We start from the raw sequence: 18016 nt of genomic DNA on the forward strand, positions 1-18016 counted from the left end.
ACATGAAATCAGTGATCACAGGAGGAAGGGTAGCGTGCTGGGATGCGCATCGGGGCTAAGTTTAAATAACTAAGCAGAAACTGGAAGGGCGTTTACTTACAAAGTGGAGCGTGCTCCTGAACTGCCATAAATATGGAACATGTATAAGATCCTGACACCGTGGTTCCACAAGACCAAACTGTATTAAACAATGTTATTCATTGTGGATTATGCTGAATTAGGGGAGGTAAAATGGAAACACGTACAAAAAATGATTATCAAACATACTATTCAGCACTTTCTACCAAATAAACTAATAGCAGATGGTACCGATTCACCATGGTACACAGAACATTTCAGGACTCTGTTGCAGAAGCAACGTAAGAAGCGTACCAAATATCAAAGAACACAAAACCCCTAAAAGAAGTAAATTTTTTGCATAGTCTCGAAATTTAGTGCAAGCTTTAATGCGAGATGCTTTTAATAGTTTCCACAATGAAACTCTGTCTCGAAATCTGGTAGAAAATCCAGAGGCGTTCTGGTCGTATATGAAGCACACCAGCGAAGACAGTGCCTCTAAAGCAGAATTACTAAACACCGTTTTCCAAAATTCATTCACAAAAGACGACGGTATGAGTATCCCAGAATTCCAATCCAGAACAACAGCTTTAGCAGTCATATACAACCGGTCGCACGTCGAGAAGTCCGTATCTAAACATCGGAAAGTGCACAAATCATACCAATACCTAAGACAAGAACTATGAACAATCTGCTGAATTACAGACCCATATGCCTAACGTGAGTTTTAAGTAGATTTTTGGAAAATATTCTATGCTCGAACATCATGAATTACCACGAAGAAAACGATTCATTGAGATGCAGCCAACACGGGTTCAGAAAATATCGTTCTTGCGAAACACAACTAGCTCTTCATTCTCACGAAGTAATGACTGCTGTCGGCAGGCGATGTCATATTGATTCCATATTGTTAGATTTCCTGAAGGCTTTTGACATCATTTCTTACAAGCGACTTCCAATCAAACTAACCGAGCGAGGTGGCACTGGACTCATATTCGGGAGGACGACAGTTCAAGCCCACGTCCGGCCATCCTGATTTAGGTTTTCCATTATCTTCCTAAATCGCTTCAGGCAAATACCGTGATTGTTCGTTTGAAAGGGCACGGCCGACTTCCTTCTCCATTCTTCCCTAATCCGATGGGACCGATGGCCTCGCTGTTTGGTTCCCTCCCCCAAATCAACGAACCATCCAATCAAATTGCGTGTCTGTGGAGTATCGTCTCAGTTGTGCGACTAGATTCGTGATTTCCTGTCAGAATGGTCAACGTTCGTAGTAACTGAAGGAAGGTCATCAAGTAAAACTTACCGTTATATTATTGTCCGCCCTCTTTGTAAGTACTGTTGTGCGGTGCAGGAATCGCAACAGATACGATTGACGGAAGACATCGAAAAAGTTCAAAGAAGCAGCACGTTTTACAGTATCGCGAAATAAGGGAGATAGTGCAATGGATAGATCCCATGTTAAACGCAATGGGGTGGCTATCATTAAAAGAAAGGCATTTTTCTTGCCAGCAGGATATCACATGAAATTTCAATCACCATTTTTGTCCTCGTAGTGTAAGAAACTTTATTGGCGCTCACCTAAATAGGGATGGACGATCATCATAACACACTGATGAGCCAGAACATTATGACCACCCATCGTCTATCGATATAATATCCTCCAGACGATAGCACCGTCACCTAGTAAGGAATGACTGCTAGTGAGACGCACGCACGGCACATGTAGTACCCGTGAGCGTGCTGTCCGTGTGTAGAATGGGGAAGGCGCCGATCTATCTGAGTTTGACCGAGTGAAATTTGTGTGTAGGAGCAGCACGAGCATTTCAGAAACTGGACGACTTGTCGGATGTTCGAGGAGTGCTGAGGTGAGTGTCTTCAACACGTGGCAAAACCGAGGTGAAACCACGACATCTGGTGTCGTGGGGTCGGGCAGCCGCCACTCGTTACAGATATCGGACGTCGCAGGCTGGATAGACTGGTAAAACAGGACAGGTTGCGAACTGTGGCGGAACTAACATCAGACTTGATCGCTCGGCAGAGTGCAAGCGTGTCTGGACACACAGTGTACCGAACATGCCTAACGATGGGCCTTCATAGCCTACGACCCATGCATGTGCCAATGTTAACACCACGACATTGGTAACCACGACTGAAATGAGCACTTGACCATCGGCCCTGGACGTTGACGCAGTGGCAGGGCTTTGCATGATCTGATGATTCCCGATAGATTCTTCGTTACGCCGGTGGGATGTCACAAATACGTCGTCTTCCAGCGGAACAGCTCCTTGACAGCTGTACTCCGGGACGGACACAACTTGGTGGCGGCTCCATTATGCTCTGGGGAACAGTCATGTGGGCACCCATGGGTACAGTCGAGCTCGTACGCGGCCAAGGAGTATCGTACACTGTCTGCAGCCAGTACACCCATGATGATAATATTTCCCGATGGCAATGATATTTTCCAACGAGCTAATACGTCATGTCACAAGGCCAGGAGAGTGATGGAGCGGTTCGGGGAACGCAGTGGCGGATTCCAGGTCTGAACCCTATCGATTCCATCTGGAATGTGATTGAACGTGGCGTCAGAGCTCATCGCCCTCTTTCTCGGAATTTACCGGAATTAGGTGACTTGTGTGTGGAGATGTGGTGCCAGCTGCCTTCAGAGATCTATCAAGGCCTCATTGCTTCCGTGCCACGGCTTGTCGCCGCTGTTATCCGTGCCGAAGTGGACATACTAGCAGTTAGGTAGTTGGTCATAATGTTCTGAGTAATCAGTGTAAAATATGTAAAAAAAATCGGAGCTTGCAGGGAAAGATTTAAGTGTTTATTTCTCCCGCTGGCTCTTCGAGATTGGAACGCCATAGAAACGGCTGGAAGGTGGTTCGATGAACCCTCTGCGAGGCACTTAGTTATGAATCGAAGAGTAATCGTGTTGATGTAGAAACTGAGGTATCAAACCTGCCTTGTGCGTCGCAAGTGAATGGAAATACAAAACCTAACCAGACTCACGATGCATAAAGTGAAGAACAAGTTCTGTCCCATTTGAATTTCGTTAAATGATAGCTGAGTTATCACTCGAGAGAACTCGAGAGTACTTTTATTAAACTACTTTAAATTTACAGAAAGTTTTCGACTAGAACAATCTCAACTAGTTAGCGTCCAAACATACAAACTTAGTGCGCACAGAAACGACACATCACATACACCACAAAGCTGCACAGTGACTCCTCTGCGTTTCTTGTGGAACTGGCTAACTTCTCACCTAAGATCCTTTGCCTTCCCTTCGGGCATAGGGGCCATAGAACCTGGAGGGTGCGAACTGACCATTCAACAAAACGAAATCCTTAGTGGTGCCAGGAATCTCATCATTAATATTTTCCATCGATTCAACGTCTAAAATCTGAACGAACGCGTCCCTTATGGATGACAGCTGCCTCAACTGAGAATTGATTCCCATATGAAACAGGGCTTCTAACAGCTGGGTCTAAATTATTATTGCCTAAAGTACCTAAAACATTATCACTAAAATTGCCCGAAAATACCGACAACATGACGTAAATGATGTAAAATATATGTAAAGTGAGTTATAAAGAGAACTAGAGCAATTAAAAACTTTATAGAATGCTGAAATCAAAATTATGAGACAAAGTGACGTCGGTACGTTTTTCTTTAACAAATCACTTCCTTTAAGGACGTACGAAAATTGTTTTTCAACCTTTTTAATGTTATTGCAGTGTATTTGCGTTTTATTTATTTATTTTTAGTGTTGGGCGACAAAGACCATGCAGCGAACAGTAGTTACAGAAGTGCCATTTTAACACAAATGCCATTTCCACAGCAGAACAATTCGACGTAAAACGTAACTTCTTAATGTAAAATAAAAACAATAAAAGACGAACACCAGACATTCAGCAGTTCCAAGTTAAGATTAGTGCCATTTTCACAATAGAACAATGGTAAGAGAGTGAAGTTCTAAAATAACTTCGTTATATAAATTTAAAAAGAAGAAAAGAAAATTACGACCCAAGGCTCTAACCGGGTCGGGGCGAGAGGAGAATGACATCCACGGCATTTTATAATTAAAAGCCGTACAAAGACATTGTTTACAAGGATAAGTTCTAAATGCAAAATAAAAACAAACGTCTCAGTTATGGAACAGGGCTGGTTCCAATGGAGGACAAGATCCACAAAACTTATTGGTCAACCGGTATCTTTTAAAAAGTTCACGGGCAACTAATACCTATATGTATCAAAACGGTGAAGTAAGGAAGTTACACACGTGGTGAGGGGGTAGTCCCTCTGCAACCAATTCTTTGTACAAGATGGCACGTGCGGCGGAGTACTCTGTTTACGCCAATATGACGTGGATCAACCCGCCACCGCCGTAGTGACCTGATTACAGTGTCCAGAATCGATGATTTTGAACCAGTATAGGTGAGCGACCTGACACCCATCTCCTAGTCTCATTTGAATGAGAGAGATCACATGAAGTCGACTAAGCTTCACCGAGGTGAACCATGGCCGAGGAAAGACGTTCGGTTGTATGGCAACGGAGTGGCCGCACTTGTAGTGCTGGGATACGTGCCATTCACAGTTCCAGTCATGATAAGCAGAATTCTTGACCGTTAAGTTGAAATCCGTATAAAGGACTGGTGTTGAGTGGAATTGTCCTTCCGTATTGCTCCACTTATCAAGGTGGTCAAGAATTACATTATGGAGAATGTACTGATGCTCTTTCATCCAAAGTAAAAAGATATCGATGCTCAATGTCCGCAATGCCAATGGCCTACAAGACACCAAAGACCTACATGTTAGCCGGTTTACCAGATACTTGGGAAACTTGTTAGGATCAATACGAGCCTGAAAGTCTGCGTGCCATAGTAAATAGCCTTCGTGATGGCCAAGAACTCCACCTTGTAAGCAGAAGATTCAGGTGGCAGTGCGAACATTTGGAGTGTGTCGCTAGAGGGACTGAAAAAGGCGTCTCGCTGCAGACACAGGGTATCATCACCACAGCATCGAATGCCGATATAGGTAAGGTTTTTGTCTTCTTTTTTTCCCACAGGAACAGCAGTAACAGCATATTAATGGTCACACTGCTCAACATGCCGAGCAAGGAAAGCTCGCCAGTGGAGCGTCAAACTCCAAGCTGAAGGAGTGTCATTCGGCCGCCTCACCTTTAGAGCGGTGGTGGTTAGTGTTTAACGTCCCGTCGACAACGAGGTCATTAGAGACGGAGCGCAAGCTCGGGTTAGGGAAGGATTGGGAAGGAAATCGGCCGTGCCCTTTCAAAGGAACCATCCCGGCATTTGCCTGAAACGATTTAGGGAAATCACGGAAAACCTAAATCTGGATGGCCGGAGACGGGATTGAACCGCCGTCCTCCCGAATGCGAGTCCAGTGCACCTTTAGAGCCATACGTATAGTTGGAGGCCATTGTTTGGTAAGGAATTGCTCCAGTTCGTGATTAATGCTCGTATCTGTTCTGAAACCGAACAAGGGCTGGAGATTGGGGTGAAGAAAGTAGCAAACGGAAATTGAAAGCAAGGGGGGTTCCGAGTCTTGGGTTCCGAGTCTTGAAGGACTAAAGGCAAAAATTGTTGTGATTTCTCATAGCTGCGGACTGATAAGGGAATTCGGTTTGTCCTTCGTCTGTCAGGTGCCTGCATGAATCCCCAGATCATTGCTTTGTCGGAGGCACAATCACATATGGAACACCGGAGACAGAGAAAATTATTCGACATGTACGGACGTACGGCGAACGGCGCCGAAGACGCTTCCACTAATAGTACGTTGGTGGGCGTTGATTTCGTGGCCACAAGAAAAAAACGAAGCATTGTATAACGGAGAACATCGAGTTAACGCGAAGTCGATTTCGTCGCGTTGCCATAGACAATGCTGCCATAATCGAAAGCAGAGCGGATCAAGTCTTTATAGAGACTGAAGAGGACTGTCAGTTCCGATCTCCACCAGATTCTAGCAAGCATCCACAATATATTCGTATTGTGTTCCACTTTGTCTACGAGGTAAGCAACATGACGTGCCGACGTCAGTTTGCAGTCAAAGTAGACTCCAAGTAGCTTAGCAAGTGATTGAAAAGGAAGTTTGTGCGGGCCAAGCTGAAGTTCAGATGAGAAGTAATTGCGTCGCTTGCACATGAACATCATCACCGAAGATTTTTCGAGCACAAAGTGAGTCAGTTTCCTAACTCCCATGTGGCTAGCTTGACACATGCGTTGTGATGCACGACGATTAGGAGTAGACACAAACGTCGACGTTGGTGCTAAATAGGTTGTATAGTAAGGGACTAAGTCTCGCATCATATGGAAAGAAAGCTACGGGACACTATGCGACATTGTTCTGGTCGAAGTCATTGACTGTACGAAAGAATAAACCATAGATAATTCGTAAAAGAGATACCGGGAGGTGTAAAAATTTCAGTTTGTTAATGAACTCAGGAAGGTTCTTTCAGTGTCCATCGCAGGAGATATGATATTGTTAGCGGTATTTCGCCCTTACGAAAGCCGTATTGCTTCCGGAGGAGCAAGTCGTTGTTTTCAACCGCCGTTCTGAGTGGAATTTGATAAGATGTTCAAAAGGTCTTACACGTACGCGACGATAGGGTAATCAGTCGATGCGACGTCTCTCGCCCAGGAGCCTTCCCAGGTTTCAAAATAGGCATCAATCAGCTGGAAGGTTCCAGTCCTTCCAAATGTCACTGAAGATGCCGATAAGAATGCGTTTTGTTTCCTCAGACAAATCGCTGATGACGGTATAATTTATCTGATCGATGAGAACTTGAGAGAAAATGGTGAGATGAATCCATCTCGAAAATCGTCAGCGGTACTGTGCACCGGGAGAGCAATGAGTGCTAGTAGTGCAGTGGCTGGTGCGATATTATTAGTTAACTTTTCTGTCTAGTTCTGCTACTGGCTTCCATTTGAACGAAGAACCCATTCCTCAGATCAACGCGACGGGGGTGTTCGTGGAGAGATGTTCACAAAATTTGTTCCAGTGTTCTTTTTCACAGGCCTTGAGAAAGCGCATAGTTGCTTCATCCGTATGTTTGTAGGCAACGCTGTTCTCCCATGCGTTATGCCGTTTGAGTGGACCGCAAGCATGCCTCCTGTGAGCCACCTGACTGTATTCGCCAGGTGGCTCACAGGTCTTGGTCTTGCCTGGTAACTGTCTGTCTGCTGGTGCTGGTGTTCACCCTCCTCTATGGGATAAAAAGTGATGCCGCTACGTTGAGATGATTTCGGAAAATAATGTATCTTGATTACGGGGCGTTTCAATGGGAAACGATGAAAATTATACATTCATTATTGCACTTTACTGGCACCAATACTCCTTTGTGATGTTCCATTGTGAAGTGGCCTATAGACTGCTACATCGGTCTGAGTGAATGTTAGCATTAGAAGACAGTAGTGATTAGACCCCACATGATTAGGATTAGTCACCATGAGAGGAAATAGACGCCAAAGACATGGTCGACGGCTAAGAGTCTCCGACCCGGTAACGGAAGTAATGTAGGGGAACCATATTTGTGGGAGATGAGACAAATCGCCGAGAATCTACAGATCCCGGTACCCAATTTATCATTAAAGTGCGACCTCATAGTTTTCTGTGTGCGTTAAAATCCCACAGAATAGGACATGATGTTCTAAATACTATACCAAAGCATACCACTCTTGTGGTGGGGGGGGGGGGGGGGATACACGACCGCGGCCAGGCAGTAGATGGCCGCAATGATTTTTCGACCGATTGTAGACGACAGCGGGGCTGCTATCACATAAAATCTGTTAATAACGCCATGGGATATCAATACTGAGGTGTGCTACGGCACGTTACTGATGAAGGGGGCAATTTCTCCTCTCTACCATCCTCTCTGTCCTGTCGGTATACCTGATATCCTCGAAGGCAGACGACGGGATCTGGTTGAAACCATATCGCGGAGATGGCTGCCACTGGTATCTTCAGCGTTCGAAGTTGATGGTGGAGTACATTCTTACTGGCGATCACAGGTCACGCATTCCATTGGAGGGTCCTAAATCCTTCCACAGCATCTAGACGTTAAGAGGGTCTTTAACAATAGTCGTACAAGCTGTTACTGTAAAGATCTAGGTAGCTGTGTCTTCGCGTCTTCAAGAAGGCGTACGATAACTCTGATGAATTTTTTTGTAGCATACTCGCTGTTACTGCGAAGTGACGATAGCTATTTAGCGTACTGAATAGGGTATGGGTTGTATGGTACAGGGCCTTGGGGGAGACGGTTAGAGAATATTCTTGACTAATTTCTAAAAAGCCCTGCCATTTAGATGAAACTCTCTTCTCGAAGACGACACCCGATCTGTCTGATGACTGAAAATCATTCTGTTGATGCCCGACTTCCTGGGAGAGATGGAAACCAACTGGGGTGGCACTGGCGGTGACGGTGATTTCGTGGTATAGTATTAGGACTGGCGGTTGTGATGGTAGCCTTGGAGGTGGTATCAAATAATCCAGGTGACTTTGAAGACTAGGCTGAGTATGCGTGCTTTGAGCTACCAGTTACCATTGGCGACGTGGCGTAGGCCCTTGCACGCTGTAGCTCATTTTGATGGAGGAATACCGCACACGACATCATGGCAGCCCAAAATTGGATTTTTTTATGTACTAAATTCTGTGATTCATTTTCGTGTTTAAATGCCCTTCTACAGCACATGCGTCGCCTGAATTCCTAGCTGTCATACAAAACCTGAAAGAAACCGTACCACCATAGCAGCAGCAAAGGAGCTTATTTCAATTGTCTGGTTTCGGAGCAGCACGTACGCCATCTTCTGGTATATTATAAGCCAGAAGAGCAGATGCACTTCCTCATCCATCAATCGTAGGTCCCATTTAGCGTTGTAGACCGCGTGCATCGCGAGGGTATACACTCAACGTCTTACAATTATCGATATATCCGCACACTCTCGCAAGTTCGTTTTCTTGGTTTAAATCATTTGCCGCTGTCCAACGTCTGCGAGAACAATGGGCGTCCACATATTGTCTACAAAGTCTCGTTATTTAATTTTGGCGCCGTTATTTCCATAACGACTCTTTTGTGTAACATCCTTGAATAACATACCGACTGCACTATGAACAGGGATTTATTGCAGTCAATCTTCCTGCCGATACAAGTAGATTATTTCAGTTTATCTAAATGTTGAAAATCTGTTATTTTGACTGCGGTTTTCAACCATTTTAGACATTAAAATCCCCAAAACGAAGATGTTTAATTGCGATCGTAAATGTTACTGTAATCGACACAAGCTTGTTGTTTGAAATCGTAAAAGTGAGTAGACAATTACGCCACTACGAAGTGAGGTTAGGCCGGAAAGTTCGCCAGACAGTGGTTCAAAACACAAGTTGAAATATTTTAACGAAAATGAACAAGATGCTGGTGTTGTAAGATCACATGTTAATTACCAAGTGCAAGCTTCTAGAACTGCTTTTGTCTGTTGCTTAATGTAAATACTGTAAAAGCGAAAAATCTCTTATGTTTAGTGAGGACATAAGTAAGAGAAGAACCCTATGCAGCAAAATTGTAGAGTAGTGTCAAGCGTAAAGTAAAAAATTATACAGTGACACTCCTGTAACACGCAAAAAATTTTGTGAAGTGGATATTCACATTGTCCATGCCATGAGGCATACTGAAAAAAAACAGCCCAGATATTCTATGCTATGGTGGATCTCTCAACGCCGCCTATCAAATATCAGTCGTATTTCAATCGTTTGCGTAGGGTCCTAACAGAAGTCAGTGAAACATCTGTGCAGAGGGTAGCGAAAGAAACTGTAGATATTTGTCAAATTACCGCTATTGTTGCTGCATTGGATGGTGCCTGGTAGAAGAGAGACCATAAATTGCTGGACTGAGTTGTCACAGTTACACCTACGTACAGCCTTAGACAAAAAAACTGACCGCCGGCCGGCCGCCACAGAGACTAAGTCCGAGTCGTTCACTTAAGGTGGCCAATAAAACTGACCGCCCCTGACAACTCTAAGTCCGGCCATCTGCACAATCTGGCAACACTGTAAGATGGGGAAGAGTTAGGAGGAAGTGTTGTCTACTTCCGAGTAGATATGAATGGAGTGAGGCCGTGGTCTTGCAGTAACCGTCGTGCATTCTAAACTTAGAGTCGCGTGTTCGCCTCCAACTGTTGTTTTTTACCACATTTCGGTCTAAAGTTATAAGTCTGATTGAACATCGAAGACAATTCGCTTAACATTCTACCCACCCGCAATAACAACTCCGCAGGACAGCTCGTGGCTGCATCGCGATCATAACAGCTTACGCTCGAGCGTTCCCTCGCGCTGCAGCGATTACCGGCCACCGGCCAGACGCCACCCGCCGCCTGAAATCCGACGCCGCCCATGTGAAGGCAGCGCCACGCTGTCAGTGTATGTATCAATACCATTTTCGAATTTGAAGTTGTATTATCATCTTGCAGTTAAGCACTGGACTTTGCATACTTGAAAATCATGAACTACAGTTAAGCATTGTAAAATTGAGTCGCAAGTGGAAAAAGGAGTAACATCTGCAACACAGCGTTTACTTTTGGTACAACAGAGGGGTGAATGTAGAGGAGGCAGCTAGGAAGATCTGAACTGTGCGTGGAGTGAGTGCATTTGGGAAAAATACGCCAGAAAAAGATATTCTTGTTTCAACAAAGATCGTACTGGCATGAATGATTTTCCACATTAAGGAAGTCTCGACTACTGATATATGTGACAGATTACCATTTTACCATCATGCGACATTTGCATTCAACAGGCAAAGTTCAGAAGTCTGGTTTAGGAGTACTGCATACTCAAATTCTAAACAACAAAAATCAACGGAGTGACTGTTATTGAACGTCATCAGGTCCCTCATTGAGCATTCCTATGCAGTACTGTTACTGGTGACGTGTTATGATGCCTTTATCGTTAACTTCCTAAGAAGAAATGAAAGGCTGAGCCCCACCAAAAGACGTAGACTAGAGTAAAGAGTAGTGTGAACAAAATATTTTACATTTGATAGCTCCATAAGTGTGTTTTGGACTACGAATTCTGCCCCAAGGGGTGTGTGCAACACAGCTGGAATTTGTTGTCAACAACTGAGACACCTCTCAGTCGCAGTGTAAGAAAGTCGAGCAACAAAACTACATCACCTGTGCTACTGCATGATAACTCACTCTGTTGATTTGCGAAACAAAACTATCCAGGAGATTGATAGGAAAATCGTCTCTCAGACACTTGTACTGATAGGGAAGTCCTCTCTCAAGCACTTGTCCCTCTCGTCATATATTCGTAAAATATTACCTTTCCCGCTCTTGATCGATCAACCGGCAAGGCAATTCATTTCTAGACGAAAATACTCTTAAAACTACTATGGGTTAATGACATCGTTAAAACAAGTAGGTTTCTACGGGCGTAGTATTTGTAAACAACTATTGCATTGTCAGATTGTTGTAGATATGGTGAAAGAAAATTCAGCTGCTGATTAATATCTCTTTGATGATTACTGTTGCGTTTAGTAAACTAATGGAAAATGCAAATAAAATATTCACTTTACTAATACAAGTTAAATTCAGCTTACTACAGAAACATCACGACGGCAGTCTATCTTAATAAAGCATTAAGTTCAAAAATGGTTCAAAGGTCTCTGAGCTCTATGGGACTTAACTTATGAGGTCATCAGTCCCCTAGAACTTAGAACTAGTTAAATCTAACTAACCTAAAGACATCAGACACATCCATGCCCGAGGCAGGATTCGAACCTGCATCCGTAGTGGTCGCGCGGTTCCATACTGTAGCGAAGCATAAAGTGTATGTAAGACGATTGATCCCATTTTAACACGAAGTATTACGATATTATCGACTTTTAACTTCGAAAAGATCTGTATTTACTTCATTTCCTGTATCATTCGCAAGTATTATGGAAATATGGCATTTCATAGATAAAATTATGTATTCACAACAACAAAAAATATGTCGGCAGAAAACAAAAGTGGCATTATGAAATTGGCAGTACCTTAAGGTTTTCGCTCTGACAGTAAGGGTTACTGAAAATACCAAGACGAATTTTGCTCGAGCGCTGTCTTACGATTCCCTTATTGAGTTTGTATCTGCCTGCTTGTAGCTCTACTGCAAAAGAATAAAAAGTCCGGCTTTCAGCGAGTCTAGAAAGGCGAACGACAGCAGCTTGCACCTGGTAGCCAAACATGTTACCTGAGAAATGGTATTTTCCTGAAGTGGGAAGACATCCTTTTGTGGTTGAATTGTTGGCAACAGCCAGTCAGACGTGTGCCGTTGGTCTAAGCGTTTCGGTGTGTTGAATTTGTACCAATGATTTTTCTACATGTTTTTTCTGTCCCAAATAGAAAGTTGAAGTCTCCCTTTAGTACTTTCAGGTCATCTTGGTGACTTTTGCTCATAGTATTTTCGAGTGTTTTCCAGAATTTTTCGACATTTTTGGTGTTTTTCTTATTTTCGATGTTGGTGGGGGCATCTGCGTTGATGAGTATATATTTTTTTCCTGGGGCATAGGAATTTATGTGCGAAGCATTGTTGCAATACAGACGTTCAAATTATCCAATTTCTGTAATTTCATTTCGATACCAGATAGTTCTAATCGGATTCAGCCAGTCAGGCTTAATGTGGATATCCGAATACGACTCTCATCATTTGATAGACTGGGTAAACCACATTCTTAATCGAACGGTTGAATCTAGATCACTTATTTATGACAGGGCCTGAATTCTTAAACACTGTCAAAAATAATAATACAATGTGCTTACTACTAATATTTTATTTAAATATAAATATATGAGCGAACGAGATAACAGTTTATTTACAGGAGCACAGCCCCATCCATCAGAGCAGTGCGAGATTGGTTTCAGGGCCAAGAGAGGATAAAGCTGTTGCCGTTTGTTCCACGATCACCGAAGATCAACCAGATAGAGGATATGTGGGCAGAGGTAACAAGGTCATTGCCATGTGGACCTACAAATGCAAGCGACCTTTGGACGAATATAGAAAACGTATGGCGGGAAGTAAACCATCACACTACATTGTCGAAGACTTAATGAAAACAATGCCCCTACGCCTTCGAGAAATCTTACGTAATGATCGTGGGTGGGTTGGTTACTAAAAGTATACTCGTCCACAGTACCCACGTAAACAATTATCTGATAGTCGGTCAAGCTTTCCTTTGTCGCAGCTCTTTGGATACAAGTCCATTTACTTTCAGTCTCCTCCTTACAATTCTTGCAATGCTAGGTAATTGAAAAATCTCATCCACTCGACGCCAACTAAGGAACTGACTGGTGCATGTGTTGTTCAACACACAGTAGTTGTCACCCTCACTAGAATCAATGACTGTTTGTGTGTGTGTGTGTGTTTTCGTGTTCACGCACAATCTGAATCAATACTATTAACATTAGAGAGACAACCAACAATAAATATTGCATCAAATATGACTATAAAGTATTTTAATGCGATGGGAAGTTACAAACTGAATTTTTACCCAACCCACGACCTGCATATTACGTTACGTTAAGTAAGATGTATTAACTCCATAGTATAGTTAGCAGAGACAGTGCGTTCTTGTTGTCGAGGCTCGCGACAAGTGCAGCGATTAGCAGTGCCCAATGCCGCCGCGACTTGTTTATGTTGGCTGAGCGTGGACACTGCAGCAGACGCTTCGCCATAGAGAGAAAGAAATCACCTTGGCTCTGACTGCAGTGAGCGGATATCACTGCCTGCGTGTTCTTATGGTAACCAATGTGAGACTCTACTCACAGGTTCCATGGAGCAATTGCAACGGGTATCATGTCATTAGTCATCAGAATATTAAGCAGTGATTAAATGTCCACTCTATTTGAATCCCAAGAAAATAGGAACCTTGTCACAAAGGAATGTGAGGTGATATCAAAATTTATCCAACATACAAAAATTAACTGCAGGGCTTTCATGTATGCAGTAGTAGCACACAAGGAATTATTATGTCTTGGAAGCGTATATTTCATTTCCTCTTCTCATATTAACGCCCTTGTTTTAGTATGAAGTGAGAAAAAAACATGAAAAACTAAAGTTCCTGAGAAGCATATCAGTCATTTCCTCTTCTCAGATCATAACTTTTATTTTAGTATGAAGTAAAAAAACAAACAGTTTAAGTTTGTGAAGCATAATATGACACAAGATTCTTATCGTAGGCGCTATCGGAAACGCAAAAAGCAGGGAGCTTTCCATTCTTTTGTCCAACAGTCTGTCTCCTTTCATGCATTACTCCCGCTGGGAGATTCTTATTTCAGGACTTGTGGGCATCAAGTTCTTCATCAGAACAAGCCTTATGTTACTGTGCTAATTACGGTATGGAAAAAATGCAACAAAGACGATGTCCCCTAAAGCAGTGGGGATATTTGCAAAACTCTGTATTCAGCAATGACTGCCAGCTGACATAACACTTGACAGAATCCATGCGATAGGCAACACAACTGTGCGTGCACTTCAGTAAGACGTCAGGAGATGGATGGAAACGTCAAATTAACGTCGCTTTCCGAGTCGTATTCAATCCAGAATGAGGTGTTATTAAGGTAGTTGAGCGTTCTAGCAATTACACTTTTATAATTCCCATATGAGTATTCCGATAGCCAAAAGAACCCGTTAGTGTGAAACTATCGGTAACTGCATTAATATCGAATTGCAAGAACTTGAGACAATACGTGGACTCTTCTCTTCGCTGGGTGACCTATTACTGTTATTTAGGATTCTCTCCGTCCTAGGCGTAATGCAAATGGAACTTCAGAGGCGCTTTCCTCTATTCTTGACAAACATCAGCAACTTGTAATCACTGCGAATTACAACTGCGTGATGATATGGCTCAGGTTGTCAGTAGTTGTGGTGGTGTTATGCTGTCAAACTGCTTACAGTAACGTTAATCGTGGCACACATAATTTAGCGCTGACTACCTACTTAAGTAAAGATAGTGTTGTGGCGTCGTCGCTTCTCTTTATTTGACCTCACCTTGAGTAATCCGATTTAACGAACATAGTACTCCATTCGCGGGCTGCTAATGATACAGTATGACTACAGAAATCGTCGTGCGGGTATTACATTAATTCTCCAATTAATTGCTTAACAAATATTACGCTCAGCTCTGCAGCTGGAATGACTCATTACATAGGTACTCTATGTTGCACTTGGTTAAGAGATCAGTTCGCTGCAATCCTGCTTCTACTGTTCGTAAATACTCGCATACTTCATAAATGGTTCAAATGGTTCTGAGCACTATGGGACTTAACTTCTGAGGTCATCAGTCCACTAGAACTTAGAACTAATTAAACCTAACTAACCTAATGACATCAGACACATCCATGCCCGAGACAGGATTCGAACCTGCGACCGTAGCGGTCGCGCGGTTCCAGACTGTAGCGCCTACAACAGCTCGGCCACACCGGACGGCATACTTATTACTCACCATTCGTTATTTGACTAAATATGAACTACAATCTGATTCGCATATATATGACATGGGTTAGCGCTGGCACAAAGCAATGACTAAGGGTTGGATGCCGTTAAAGTCCCGTTACTCTGATGGCAAGACAAATGTTCGCAAATCACCTCTATTGCCTCAAGAAACAATTGCATCTTAAATGTCGAAGGACCGACGTCCACACTGTTACAGCGCGTTGAAATACAGCTAAGACGGCAGATGAATATTTGTGACCGACTGGGCATCGAACCTGGACCTCCTGCTTACTAGACAGACATGCTGATCACTGCACAATAATTTTTTTTTTTAAAGTTTGAGAAGACTATCAGCACCAGGTAGGCGGAGGCAAAGAGGGCAGGGGTCGAAGATCCGAGGCCTGGCCATACCTGTCACTGAGCAGCTGCATTACTCCCATATATTCCATGTTTGCACCCATATATACCTTTAAATTGTGGAAAAAATTGAAATAGTAATTAAGGTAAAATAAATTACAGATTGCCGCCTCCAATGGCGTGCGTTCCTTGTAGAACGTAACTTATAACAGTGAAAAGGGTGACGGAAAAATGCATAACAAACATTCATTCAGAACTATATTCACAATTTAAGTTATTATGCTCTTAACCACAATCCGTGTTGGAGTCTCTCTTCAGTTACAGCTAACCTGTGCGCACCTATTGCACTATCGTAAGAACCGAGACGCAGTATTTTGGATTTAAAATTTTGTAAATTCGTTGTGAGAACTTTGAGACCAAGCTGCTTAGGTCATCGGTCCCTAAGCTTACAGACTACTTAATCTAACTTAAACTAACTTACGGTAGGGACAACACACACACCCATGCCGGAGGGAGGACTCGAACCTTCGACGGTAGGCACTGTCGGGACGCAGCAGCCAACCTCTTTTCAGCACGTATCTACACACGCTCCTCGTCAGTGGTTGAGTTGCTAATTCATATTTGCTGTAGAATATTGTTATTGAGATCACTGTCATTGGCACAGTCGTGGAAAGATGCACCATATCGGATTTGCTGATGACATAATGACAATAATAATAATCCCGTGGGGCCGATAGGGGAAACCCTCCCCCATATGGGTGGTACCGAGGAAATCAAATACTTGGGGTGAACCAAATACTAACACAATCCTCAACGACTACTCAATCCGTTGAACTCAAAATCCACGCACGTCTGAGTGAAAACCACCGCTACTCTGGTCACCGTCTGTTAGCTCAATGAGCTCGGCTGAAAATATTTGCTTCTAAAGGCTTCGACACCATCTGGTCCTGTCCGGTCCTGGAATCACCCAGGCCAAACCAATGAAACACAAGCAAACATGAACTGTGCAAACTGTCGACAGGCGGCAGTTGGAATTTCGGATTCTGGGGAGGCCAGGTTAGCACGGCAGAGAATATTGAAGATCTCTTGTAAATTTTCCCTACAAGCAGAAAACATGCATTTGAAAACTACACGCCGCGCGGGATTAGCCGAGCGGTCGAGGTCGTAGCTGTCATGAACCGTTCGGCTGGTCCCGGCGGAGTTTCGAGTCCTCTCTCGGGCATGGATGTTTGGCCTTAGAGTAATTTAAGTTAAGTAGTGTGTAAGCTTAGGGACTGATGACCTTATCAGTTAAGTCCCATAAGATTTCACACACATAAGACCGTTTTTTATAACAAAAAATAACAAACAAACATTGATCCAAATAACGAAAACTAAATAATCTAACATAATAAATCGACCGACAAAAAGTTCTCACCATTGCTCTTCAAGAATCACGACTAACTGACAATGAAACCTTGCATTACGAAAACCATTACATCTTCAACAGCAAAATGCAACAAAAGGTAGCGAAAGGCGTACCAATTTTGGCCATGGCATTTCTCGAACACAGATCTATCATCAGGTACTGTCAAAGAAATCACAGCCATCAACAATCAACTTCTCATTCAGAGCCCCAGTAAAAAATATACACTCATCAATGCACATGCCCCCACCAAAAATGTCAAAAAATTCTGGAACACACTCGAAAATACTATTAGCAAAATTCACCAAGATGACGTGAAAATACTAATGGGAGACTTCAATTCTCTATTTGGAACAGAAAAAACCTGTAGAAAAATCATTGGTACAAATTCAACATACCGAAACGCTTAGGTCAACGGCACACGTCTGACTGACTATTGCCAACAATTCAACTACAAAAGGATATCTTTCCGCTTTAGAAAAAACCATTTCCCAGGTAACATGCTTGGTTACCAGGTGTAAGCTGCTTTCGTTCGCCTTTCGAGACTCGCTGAAAGCCAGATTTTTAATTCTTTTGTAACTGAGCTACAAGGAGGCAGATACAATATGGGAATCGTATGATAACGCTCGAGCAAAATTCGGCTTGCTACTTACCACTTTTGTTTTCTGCCAACATATTTTTTGTTGTTCTGAATACATAATTTTATCTATGAAATGCCACATT

This window comes from Schistocerca americana, chromosome 4 (assembly GCF_021461395.2).
Source record: "Schistocerca americana isolate TAMUIC-IGC-003095 chromosome 4, iqSchAmer2.1, whole genome shotgun sequence".
NCBI lineage: Eukaryota > Metazoa > Arthropoda > Insecta > Orthoptera > Acrididae > Schistocerca > Schistocerca americana.